This window comes from Pteropus vampyrus, unplaced genomic scaffold (genome assembly GCF_000151845.1).
Source record: "Pteropus vampyrus isolate Shadow unplaced genomic scaffold, Pvam_2.0 Scaffold472, whole genome shotgun sequence".
Classification (NCBI taxonomy): domain Eukaryota; kingdom Metazoa; phylum Chordata; class Mammalia; order Chiroptera; family Pteropodidae; genus Pteropus; species Pteropus vampyrus.
The window spans coordinates 1850226-1861567 of NW_011889253.1; positions in this window are offsets into that span (position 1 = coordinate 1850226).

Here is an 11342-nt window from a genome sequence, read left to right on the forward strand (position 1 = left end):
ATTATTATTATTATAACCTTGGCTTCTTTTTTCTTGCCATTCAGATTGAGTGTCCTTGGCTTTCCCAGCCTCTATATTGGTGGTTTCATTCCCTTCTTCATCCACTCTGTTTATTCCATCTAATATACTCTTCATCTCAGATAATGTGTTCTTCATTTCAGACTGGTTCCCTTTTATAATTTCCATTTCCAGTTTTGTGTTTTTTATCTCTTTGTTAAAGTTCTCACTGAATTCACCTACAATTTCCCTAAGTTCATTGAGCATCTTTGTAACGAGCGTTTTGAACTCTGCATCTGTTAAATTGCTTGACTCCATTCTTCCTGGATCTCTGTTCTGTTCTCTCATATGGTTTCTGCTTCTTTGTCTTCCCATTTTGACTTCCTTTCTGTGTCTGCTTCTATGTACTAAGCAAAGCTCCTAAGTCTCCTGGTCTTATTAGCGTGGCTTTGTGTAGTAGGTGTCCAGTGGCACAGTCCTGAGAGGGGTTCAGCTGCAGGCCAAGTTTAGCCCCAGCCTGTGTCCCTCTGGGGCCACCTATTAAGATTCAGCAAACAATCCACAGATGCTGTGCGTATAGTTGCCTCAAGAAACCACACCAGAAAACAAGGCCAGCTGCCACCAGTGCGAGTCTTGGCTCTGCTCAGCAAGGAGTACCTGACTCACTGAGGACATACCTGGATGTGGCTTGGGCGGAGCTGTGGGTTGGGGGAGGCAGAATTTCAAGGAATCCTCTTGGCGGAGCAAACCCTGTTTTCCAGGTTGATGTCATCTCAGCTATGGCGGTGCTGTGTCCACACACTGGGAGTGGGGAGAGCTCACAGAGGAACAATTGATACCAGTGGCACTTTTGCCAGGGAGAGTGCTTTGCCTCTGGCCCTCACTGGGACAGCTCGGGATCCCCCTGTAAGTCCCTGGTGCCCTCTGTGTAGCTGAACTGGCACTGGTGCTCAAAGAGAGCAGTTCTGTTGCTGCAGAAGTCCGCTTGCGGACATGGCCCCTTTAAGAGGCATCTGTTGCTGCTGGCTGTTGCTGCTACTGCTGCTGTCCTACTCAGCTGCTCGGAACCTTGTGTCCTTGCCTCGTCCTACCTCTTCCCTAGTCAGGGTCATTTCTTATTTCTCTCTCTAGTTGGAGGGCTTGTTTCTCCAGACAACTTTCCTTGCTGTTTGCTCCATGTTTCTGTCACAACTTTGACTTGGTCGCAAGAGGAACGAACAATGCCTCTATCGTCTACGTTAATTTTTTTTACTCTCCTAGAATAATTTTTTAAAGCTCTCAATATAAGAGTCAAAATACTAATACAAAGTAGAATATAATAAAGGAGCTATAAATAAATGGAAGCATTTATCATGCTCATAGATAGGAAGAATTAGCATCATTAATTCTACCCACAGAAATCTATAGATTCAATGCAATCTCTATCAAATATCAATGACATTTTTCACATAACTAGAACAATTAATTCTAAAATGTATATGGAACCACAAAGACCCCAAATAGCTACAGCAATCTTGAGAAAGAAGAACAAAGTTGGAGGTATTGTGCTACCTGGTAGTAAACAATACTACAAGCCGATAGCAATCAAAATGGTATGGCACTGCCATAAAAACAGACACATAGATCAATGGAACAGAATAGATACCCCAGCAATAATCCACACCTATATGGTCAATTAATTGATGACAAAGGAGACAAGACTATACAGTGAGGTAAAGTGTTTTGGGTTTCTTTGGCTAAATATCCAGAAGTAGAATTGGTGTGTCATAAGGTAGATCTATTTTTAATTTTTGAGGAACCTCCATACTGTTTTCCGTAGTAGTTACACCAGTTTACAGTCCCACCAACAATGCACGAGAGTTCCCTTTCTCCACATACTTGTCAACAGTTGTCTACTCAATAAATGGTGTTAGGAAAACTGTACAGATACATGCAAAAAAATGAAACTAAACCACCTTCTTACACCATATGCAAAGATAAACTCAAAATGGATTAAAGACCTAAATGTAAGACCTGAAACCATAAAATTTCTAGGAAAAAAGACATAAACAGTAAATCTCTGACATTGCTCTTAGTAATAGTTTTTCTGATATAGCTCTTCAGGCCAGAGAAACAAAAGAAAGAATAAATGAATGAGACTATATCAAACTAAAAAGGATTTGCACAGCAAAGAAAGTCATCAACAAAACGAAAAGACAGCCTACTGAATGGGAGAAGATATTCATCAATGATACTTGCAATAAGGGGGTCAATATCCAAAATTTATAAAGAACTCATGCAACTCAACACCAAAAAAAACAAACGATCCAATTTAAAAATGGACAGAGGATCTGCACAGACATTTCCCCAAAGAGGACATATAGATGGCCAATAAACATATGAAAAGAAGCTCATCAGAGAAATGCCAATTAAAAGCACAATGAGATGTCACCTCATACCTGTCAGATTGGCTATCATCAATCAATCGACAAACAAAAAGTGTTGGTGAGGATGTGGAGAAAAGGGAACCTTTGTACACTGTTGGCGAGACTACAAATTGGTGCAGCCACTATAGAAAACAGTATGAAGGTACCTCAAAAAATTAAAAATTGTACTATCTCATGGCATAGCAATTCCACTTCTGGGTATTTATCTGAAAAAATCAAAAGCACTAACTCAAAAAAATATATGCACCACTATGTTCATTGTAGCATTATTTACAATAGCCAAGATGTGGAACCAACCTAAGTGCTCATCAGTGGATGATTGGATAAATAAGATATGGTACTTATATACAAGGAAATAGTACTCAGCCATAAAAAAAGAATGAAATCTTACCATTTGTGACAACATGGATGTACCTAGAGGATATTATGCTAGGTGAAATAGCATAATATTTCAGGTGAAATAGCATAATATTGTAATAATTATGTATGGTGCCAGGTGGGTACTAGACTTATCAGGGAGATTACTTCATAAATTATATGTGTCTAACTACTATTCTGTATACTTGAAACTAATATAAAATAATATTGAATATCAACTGTAATTGAAAGAAAAAACAGAGGATGGAAGTAGAATAAAATATTGGCTTACCAGAAGTATAATATCGATGCTCAGTGTACCATAAATAGGAAAATTTAATCTGGTTTTGAATATATATACACACACACACACACACACACACACACACACACACACACACACACACACACACACACACATACATATATATACATATATACATATACATATATATATACATATATATATCATATTATAAAAAACCTACTCTTTATAGTTCATTGGGAGATAAACTTGGATCATTTTTACTTAGAATATATAAGTGAAATGTTTACTGTTATAGTACTTCTACTGGGACTTTGAAATATTTTTTGGGGAAAAAAATTAATATAAAGATTGTTGTAGTGAATTTTGCTTCAGAGCCCCTTGTATTAGTTTTATGTAATGATGTTATGTGTGATTTGTTGTAAGGCTATACTGGCACTTATACACTATACTTTAATTACCACCAGTATGGGTTTTTTCTAAAGGGAGGGAGTAAAAAGTAAGTTTTTTAAAAGGTTGTGTTTATTGACATATAATTTATATTCAGTAAAATTCATCCTCTTTAGTATTTAATTCTATGAATTTTGACAAATTCCTAATTACCATTGAAACCAAGATATAAAGTACTTCCATCACCCCCAAGAATTTCCCCATATCTACATGTAGTTAACTACTCTCTCTCTACCAACTTCTGGCAACCACTGATCTATTTTCTACCCTATAGTTTTGCCTTCATAAAATGACATATAAATGCCATCTTGAAATATGTGGCTGTTTGAGTCCAGTTTCTTTCACTTGGCATAAGACTTCAGGTGTGATTCATCTATATTGTTTTCCTTTTTATTGCTGAGTAATATTTCCTTTTATGGATATACTACCACAGTTTTTTTATCCATTCATGAGTTGAAGACCCATTAGTGAGTTTTTAATGAAATAGGTACATTTGTGATGAGTAAATAGGATTATGATATTTATATTTCCTGTATAAGCAGGTTTTGAGAGAATTTAAGACTAATATTTGAAATTTTTATAATATTTAACTCGATAGTCTCTCACCTAAGTATTAAATTCAAGAGACTCTTGGTTTAAGGAAAATAGAATATCTGAAAAACATTTGAGTGAAGTCTGTATTTTCAATTAAGCTTTTCCTAGGTATGTCTTTGTATTTAAGAATCTGTTCTTTCTTTAGTATATTTTCGAACAAGTGTGTCACATGATTTGGAGTCTTCATAAGACACAGACATTTTTACTTCAGTTAGTGTAAGTGAAGAGGTGTGAAGGCAGAAGCAGAAGAGAAGCCATTCTGTTTCCTTGACATCTTCCAGGGTTCTATACCTGGCCTCAATATACTGAACTTCTGATGCTACTGCCTAAATCTAAGACTAGTCTGCTTGTTCTCTTTATTTTATTATGTGGAAATAGATTTTGATAAAATCAGTTATGTGTATGAAATCATTAAGAAGTTCTGCAAATAGAATAGCCATGGATTGATTAGGAATTAGTTTAAAAAAAATAACAACTATGTGCTATGATAAATTTACATGTATCTATATATGGTATATTTCCAATCCAGAATTTATTTAATTGCTAAAGTAGCTGCTATCTTCTTTTTTCAAAGGATTTAGAACAGTTCCTGATGATGGATCAATTGTATTATTTTATGAATTTCACTTGGGGAACAGAAAACCATTCTTTCAAACAGGTCTTTTGACATGCTTATTGAAGTAGAGTCCAATGTAGCTTAAAAGCCTCAAAAGTGGAAGCACAATTTTATTTTCTGTGGGGGGTACTGTTCTCCTTTCCCCACAGCACTCTTAAATAAGTAGCTAATTGTTAAAAGGAACAGACTAAAGTGGTTAAAAAAAGGGTCTCAGTCTGCAAGACACTTCAAACCCAATTTTGAATTCCATTCCTTCAAGGTGTGAAAAGTATGTCTGACAGCAACAGAATATAGACTTTGAATTTTTCCTTTAAAATGAACTGAGGAAAAGTGCAATGATTGGAAAACTGAATTATCATATAGGGCATTCACTATTCAAAACAGTTGATCAGTCTGTTTGGAGAGAGATTATACTTTTGTGTTTCCATTTCTTTCTAGGAGAAGTATTTTTGGTCTTTTCCCAATTTAATTGCTCCCCAGGGCTCAACTCCTGGTTTGGCTTTTTCTGGGATTGGCTACCTTTCATTAGTCCATGTACTTTCAGGCCAGTTTACCCAATTTAAAACTCTTGCTCCCAGAGCTCAGACATCAAATTATCAGATAGTTTATTTTCCTTTGTTTGTACATTTCTGCATTCAAATTTTAAAAAAGGAAACGCAAACCAAATCCAAAGAATTGTTTTTTTTTTTTATTTCTTTGTCTTTATGTTATTCTTTCTGTAAAAGAATCCAGGCTCCAGCTGACTCCAGAAATGGAACAAAGATCCTGTGTGGGAACACAGAACTGGGGGACAAGGGCTTCTCATCCTTTTAGAGGAAACAGAGTAACCAAGAGAATTAGAAACCACATGTTTACTACACAATTTAAACAAGATGTTTCCAGACAACCCCTCCCCCATATTATTTAATTAGTTTTTATTTTGTCACTTTTTGCTGTAACTTAACCAAATTCCTTGACTGCTGATAATAAAACTTGTGTTAAGATGTAATTTTGAAGCAGCTCACATAAAGACATGCAGAAGCTATATTCTAGAATTTTTTCTAATATCTGCAGTCAGTTTACTGATAGTATAGTATAATTCCCATTGTCACTCTCCAAATATTTTAAAATTTTAAACTACAGAGGCCACGCACTAAAGTGCTCCTCCTATTTGCATTGTTTAATAATCACTCTGTGTATTTGACAAATGGGAAAACTCACTTCATAATATGTAAACTATTTGTAAACATGAACTGACTTCTGAGAATTTAGCTGCTTTCCAATAAGAAGTATAAAATTTAAGTAAGAAAAGATATTTTGAGGTCAATTTAATGCACTAAGACTTTCCTAGTCCTGTAGGACAATTTCTAGTTTATCATCTAGGAAATGAGGATAACGCTTACTTCATAGGAATGTGGTGAGGATGAATTAATGATGTCTGCCAAGTACTTTTTTCCATTTTGAAGATAAAATTGTCTGTTGATTTTTACTATTATAGTAAAAACCTCTCTCAGTTTGAGAGGTTATGGAAACTCATTGCCATAGGAATGCGTAGACTGGAGTTGGGGAGGAGAAAATACTGTTTGTTCATGAGCACCTGAAAAAATGGAGAAGCCAAAGTGTGTCAGTTTGTAGCCACAATAACAATCACCGCCATAACATTCCGCATCTCAACCCAAATATAACACAACTGTGACATATGTAGTATATTTACTTCCTTTTGGGATTTTAAGGTTCCTATGCTTTTGAGACCACTTCAGCTCTAGGGGCTGCTTTTCATTCTCGTGGGCACAGATACACATTTTTATCCTTTTCACTATGGGGCGTTCTGTTTCCAGTGAATGAAATCACTCTTAAAAGAAAAACTCACAAGAGACTAGATGTAAATCAGAAAGTTGGTTAATTAGTTTACTATGCCAATGGTCCCTAGGCTGATAAATAAGACCAGTTGTGTGATAGGCACCCCACTTGGTAATATAATCCACCACTCAGAAGCTTCTTGAGGAAAAAAACACAACAAAGGGAAAGCAAAACTGTGTTTCTAGGATGTTTCTGTCAGGCTCTGGAATCCTAGATTCCATATTCTTCATTCATGGTATATTTCCATCTAAAAAACTGAAATTCTGCCTAGAACAGATCACTCTCTCCTGATTATGCTGTAGAAACATTAAGAAATACTTATTCTCTTACATTATAAGTTTCTTTTTTTCTGGATTACAAATCGACTCTGCAACTTTTAAAAAATTTTTTTTTTACCTTTTTAATTTTTTAAATTTTTTCAGTTACGGTTGGTATACGATATATTAGTTTCAGGTGTACAGCATAGTGATTAGACATTTATATAACTTAAGAAATGATCACACCAATAAATCTAGTACCTATCTGACACCATACATAGTTATTACAATATTATTGACTATATACCTTATGTTGTACTTTACGTCACCGTGACTATTCAGTAACTACTAATTCGTACTTCTTAATACCTTCTCCTTTTGCACCCATTCCCCCAAGCCCCCTTCTATCTGGAAACCATCAAAATATTATCTGTATGTACAAGTTTTTTCTGTTTTGTTTGTTCATTTATTTTGTTTTTTAGGTTCTACATATAAGTGAAATCATATGGTATTTGTCTTTCTCTGACTTACTCTACTCAGCACAATACCCTCTAGGTCTATCTATGTTGTTGCAGATGGCGAGAATTCATTCTTTCTATGGCTGAGTAATATTCCATTGTAAATGTGAACCACTTCTTTTTTATCCATTTATCTATTGATGGACACTTAGTTTTTTTCCATATCTTGACTATTGTAAATAATGTTGCAATAAATATGGATCATATGCCTTTTCAAATTAGTGTTTTGGGTGCCTTTGGACAAACACCCAGAAGTTGAATTGTTGGGTCTTACTTTGTCTCTTGTTATAACCTTTATTTTAAAGTCGATTTTTTATCTGGTATAAGTATTACTACCCCAGGTTTTTGTTTGTTTGTTTCCATTTTCATGAAATATCTTTCTCTATCCCTTTACTTTCAGTCTGGGTGTTTTTCAGTCTGAAATGAGTCCCTTGCAGGCAACATATGTAAGGGTCTTGTTTTCTTATCCATTCAATCACCCTATGTCTTCCAATTGGAGCATTTAATCCATATGCATTTAAACTAATTGTTGATAGATATGTAGTTACTTGCCATTTTATTATTCAGATTTTTTATCTTTTATTTTCTTCTTCTTAAAGAAGTCCCTTCACGATTACTTGTAATACTGGTTTGGTGGTGATGAGCTCCTTTAGCTTTTTCTTGTCTGGGAAGCTCTTTAACTGTCCTTTGATTCTAAGCGATAGCCTTATTGGGGAGTCATCTTGGCTGTAGGTGTTTAATTTTCTTCACTTTGAATATTTCATGCCAATCCCTTCTGGCCTACCAAGTTTCTGGTGAGAAATCAGCTGACAGTTTTATGTCTTATGGGAGCTCCCTTGTAGGTAACTAACTGCTTTTCTCTTGTTGCTTTTACGATTCTCTCTTCATCTTTAACCTTTGGCGTTTTAATGTGCCTTGGTGTGAGCCTCTTTGGGTTCATCTTGTTTGGGGTTCTCCGTGCTTCATGGGCTTGTATGTCTATTTCCTTCGTCAGGATAGGGAAGTTTTCCGTCATTATTTTTTCAAATAGGTTTTCAATTCCTTGTTCTCTCTCTTCTCTTTCTAGTACTTCTATGTTTTGAATGTTGGTACCCCCGAAGTTTCCCAGAGCCCCCTTAAATTATCCTCATTTATTTTTATCGTTGCTGTTCTGGGTGTTTTCTGCTACCTTATCTTCCAAATTGCTAATTCAATCTTCCTCTTTATGTAATCTGCTTTTGATTCTATCTAAGGTATTCTTCATTTCAGTTATTGCATTCATCATTTCGGACTGGTTCTCTTTTATGTTTTCTATGTGTTTGTTGAAGCTCTCACTGAGATCACTGAACAGCCTTATAAGGAGTGTTTTGAACTCTGCATCTGGTAGATTGCTTGTCTCCATTTTGTTTAGTTCTTTTTCTGGAGCTTTGTTCTGTTCTTACATTTGTGACATGTTTCTTTGTCTCTTCATTTTGGCTGCCTCTTTGTGTTTGTTTCTATGTATTAGGTAGATCTGCTATGTCTCTTGGTCTTGGCAGAGTGGTCTTATGGAGTAGGCGTCCTGTGAGGCCCAGTGTCACAGTCTCCCTGGTCACCTGAGCCAGGTACTCCAAGTGTGTCCCTTGTGTGTACCCTCCTGTTGTACTTGAGCTTTGATTGCTGTTGACACATCAATAGGAGGGGTTGACCCTAAGACCGATTGTTTGTGACAACTGGCTATGACTATAGTGGAGGAGCTATTGTGCAAGGTTGATCCTATGGAGATTAATACTCACTATAGCAGGGCTCCAATGACTTCCAAGCATGCTTGGGTGTATTGTATGCGAAGGCGGTTGGCTGGTTCCAGTGTGTGATCTGAAGCTGAACACTGGGTATGTTAGTTTTGGGGCCACTCGAAGGGGCTGTAGTGCAAGCCAAGCTCAACCACTCCCTGTACCCTGCCCAGGGTTACTTGATATGAGTTACAAAGTGATCTCCAGTTGGTTGCTACTTGTTCTGGACTTGGAAGTGCCTGGGAGAGGCTAAGTTGGGAACTGAGGCTGGCTGCCACTAGTGCCGAGCTAGGGGCTGCTTAGCAAGAAGTAAGAGGCATGCCAAGGCCCGATGCTGTTTGTTCAGGTTTTGTGAATCTTTGAGGGACTTTAGGAAATTCCACAGCATGAGTCAAGATAAGCAGTTTGTATGGAAAAGCCACTGGAAGTGGTTTGAGTGGGCCTCAGTTTGGGTGTGGCAGGGTCTCAGGGGATCACAAGGGCAGGATGAACCTTGTTAGCCAGGTTGTTGGAAACTCAGATATGGTGTCCTCATACATCTGCACGCTGAGTGGGGGGAGGGCTAAACAAAAGAACAATGACTTCTGATAGTACTTCTATCTGTGAGAAAGCTTTTTCTCTAGCCCTCAATTGTCTGAAGCCAGACAATTCAATTTCTTCTCATATGTCCCTGGCACTCTTTGAGATGTTGCCCCATTGCTGGAGCTCAGATTGAATGAAACTGTCAGTGAGTAAGTTTGTGCACAGGTACTTTAAGAGAAATGCCTGTGCCTCCAACAGCCCTAAATCTCATTCAGCCACAGTTTCTGCTGGTTTTCACAGCTAGAAGTTGTGGAGATTTCTCTTCTTGGCACTAGAATACTGGGCTGGGGAGCCTGGTGTGGTGCTGGGATCTCTTGCTCCTAAGGAGGGGACCTCCACAGCTGATACATCCTTTTAGATTTTTAACCCTCACACACGGGTGTGGGACCAGCTGGTTTTGCATTTCTGCCCTTCCTACCAGTCTCGATGTGGCTTCTTCTGTATGTCCTTAGTTATAGGACTTCTGCTCTGCTAAACTTCAGGCAATTTTCAGTGATGGTTGTTCTGTAGTTTAGTTGTAATTTTGATGTGGTTGTGAGAGGAGGCAAGCACATTGTTTACCTTCTCCACCATCTTGACCAGAAATTCTAAAGTTGTTTTGACTCTACATATTTTAATTTCCATGTTTCTAATTCTTTTGTGCCTTGATAGGATATAATTTCAAGAAATAATTTTATGCCGAGTGTATTTCTTCTCCTTATTTTCTTAGGAAAAGCTTGTTATTTTAACTTAATTCTATCCCTAGCCTTGAGAGTACCAGTTTGATTTTTTTCTGATCTAGACTCACAGAGTATTGAAGTAGAACAATATCTTAGAGATCATTTATTCCAACCCCCTTATTTTGTAAATATAGAAATGATGGCTCTTAAAAAGAAGGGACTTTTATGTAAAGTCAAAAAATGAATTTATGGCAGAATTGGGATTGTAACTGACTCTTAGTTTAGTGCTTTAAACATAACATACTTTGTCTATTTTACATGCCATATTACTGTACCTTTTTTTCTAATTCCTGATGTTTAACTCCACACCTAACTTAGTTTTGCATATACTGAAAGATTTGTCTAATTTACATATTATTAATTTTTTTCTCATTGAGAAGTATGTTACTTGACCGTGACCTCTCCTGTGAACTCAACTTTATCTCTTCTTTACCCAAATCATCAAAGGAGATAGCTTCACACTATCATTTTTCATTATTAAGATAGACCTATTACAAAGTTTGCTTTGGCATGGCTATGACTTATAGTACAGACTAGAGAATGAAAATCACAGTCTAGTTAACCAGTATACATACCCAGCTTTCTTCAATCTTGGATATCTGTCCCTAGGGAACAATAAAGGCCTTATTTTTTTCTTGTTCCTACTACCTAGATCATTATCTTTTTTTCTGTTAATGAGAGAATGTAATCTCCACAACTACAAGGTTCATTTCCACAAGGCCTTCACATCCTTGCCGTAGGTCATGGATAAGGAACTTATTCAGATCTTCTGCCCAAGCTATTAGCACTACCTTGTATACCTGAGGCCACAGTAGTAAGGACAGATGGCCTCATCCTGGTATAACTCTAAAGCAGGTAGATCCTGTTACTGATCCCATCAGTGACCTAAAACTTCACTATTCAAATCACAAAGCCACCTCTAGGACTGCGCCAGGATAAATCAATCTTGTTTTGCATGTGTATTATTAGTT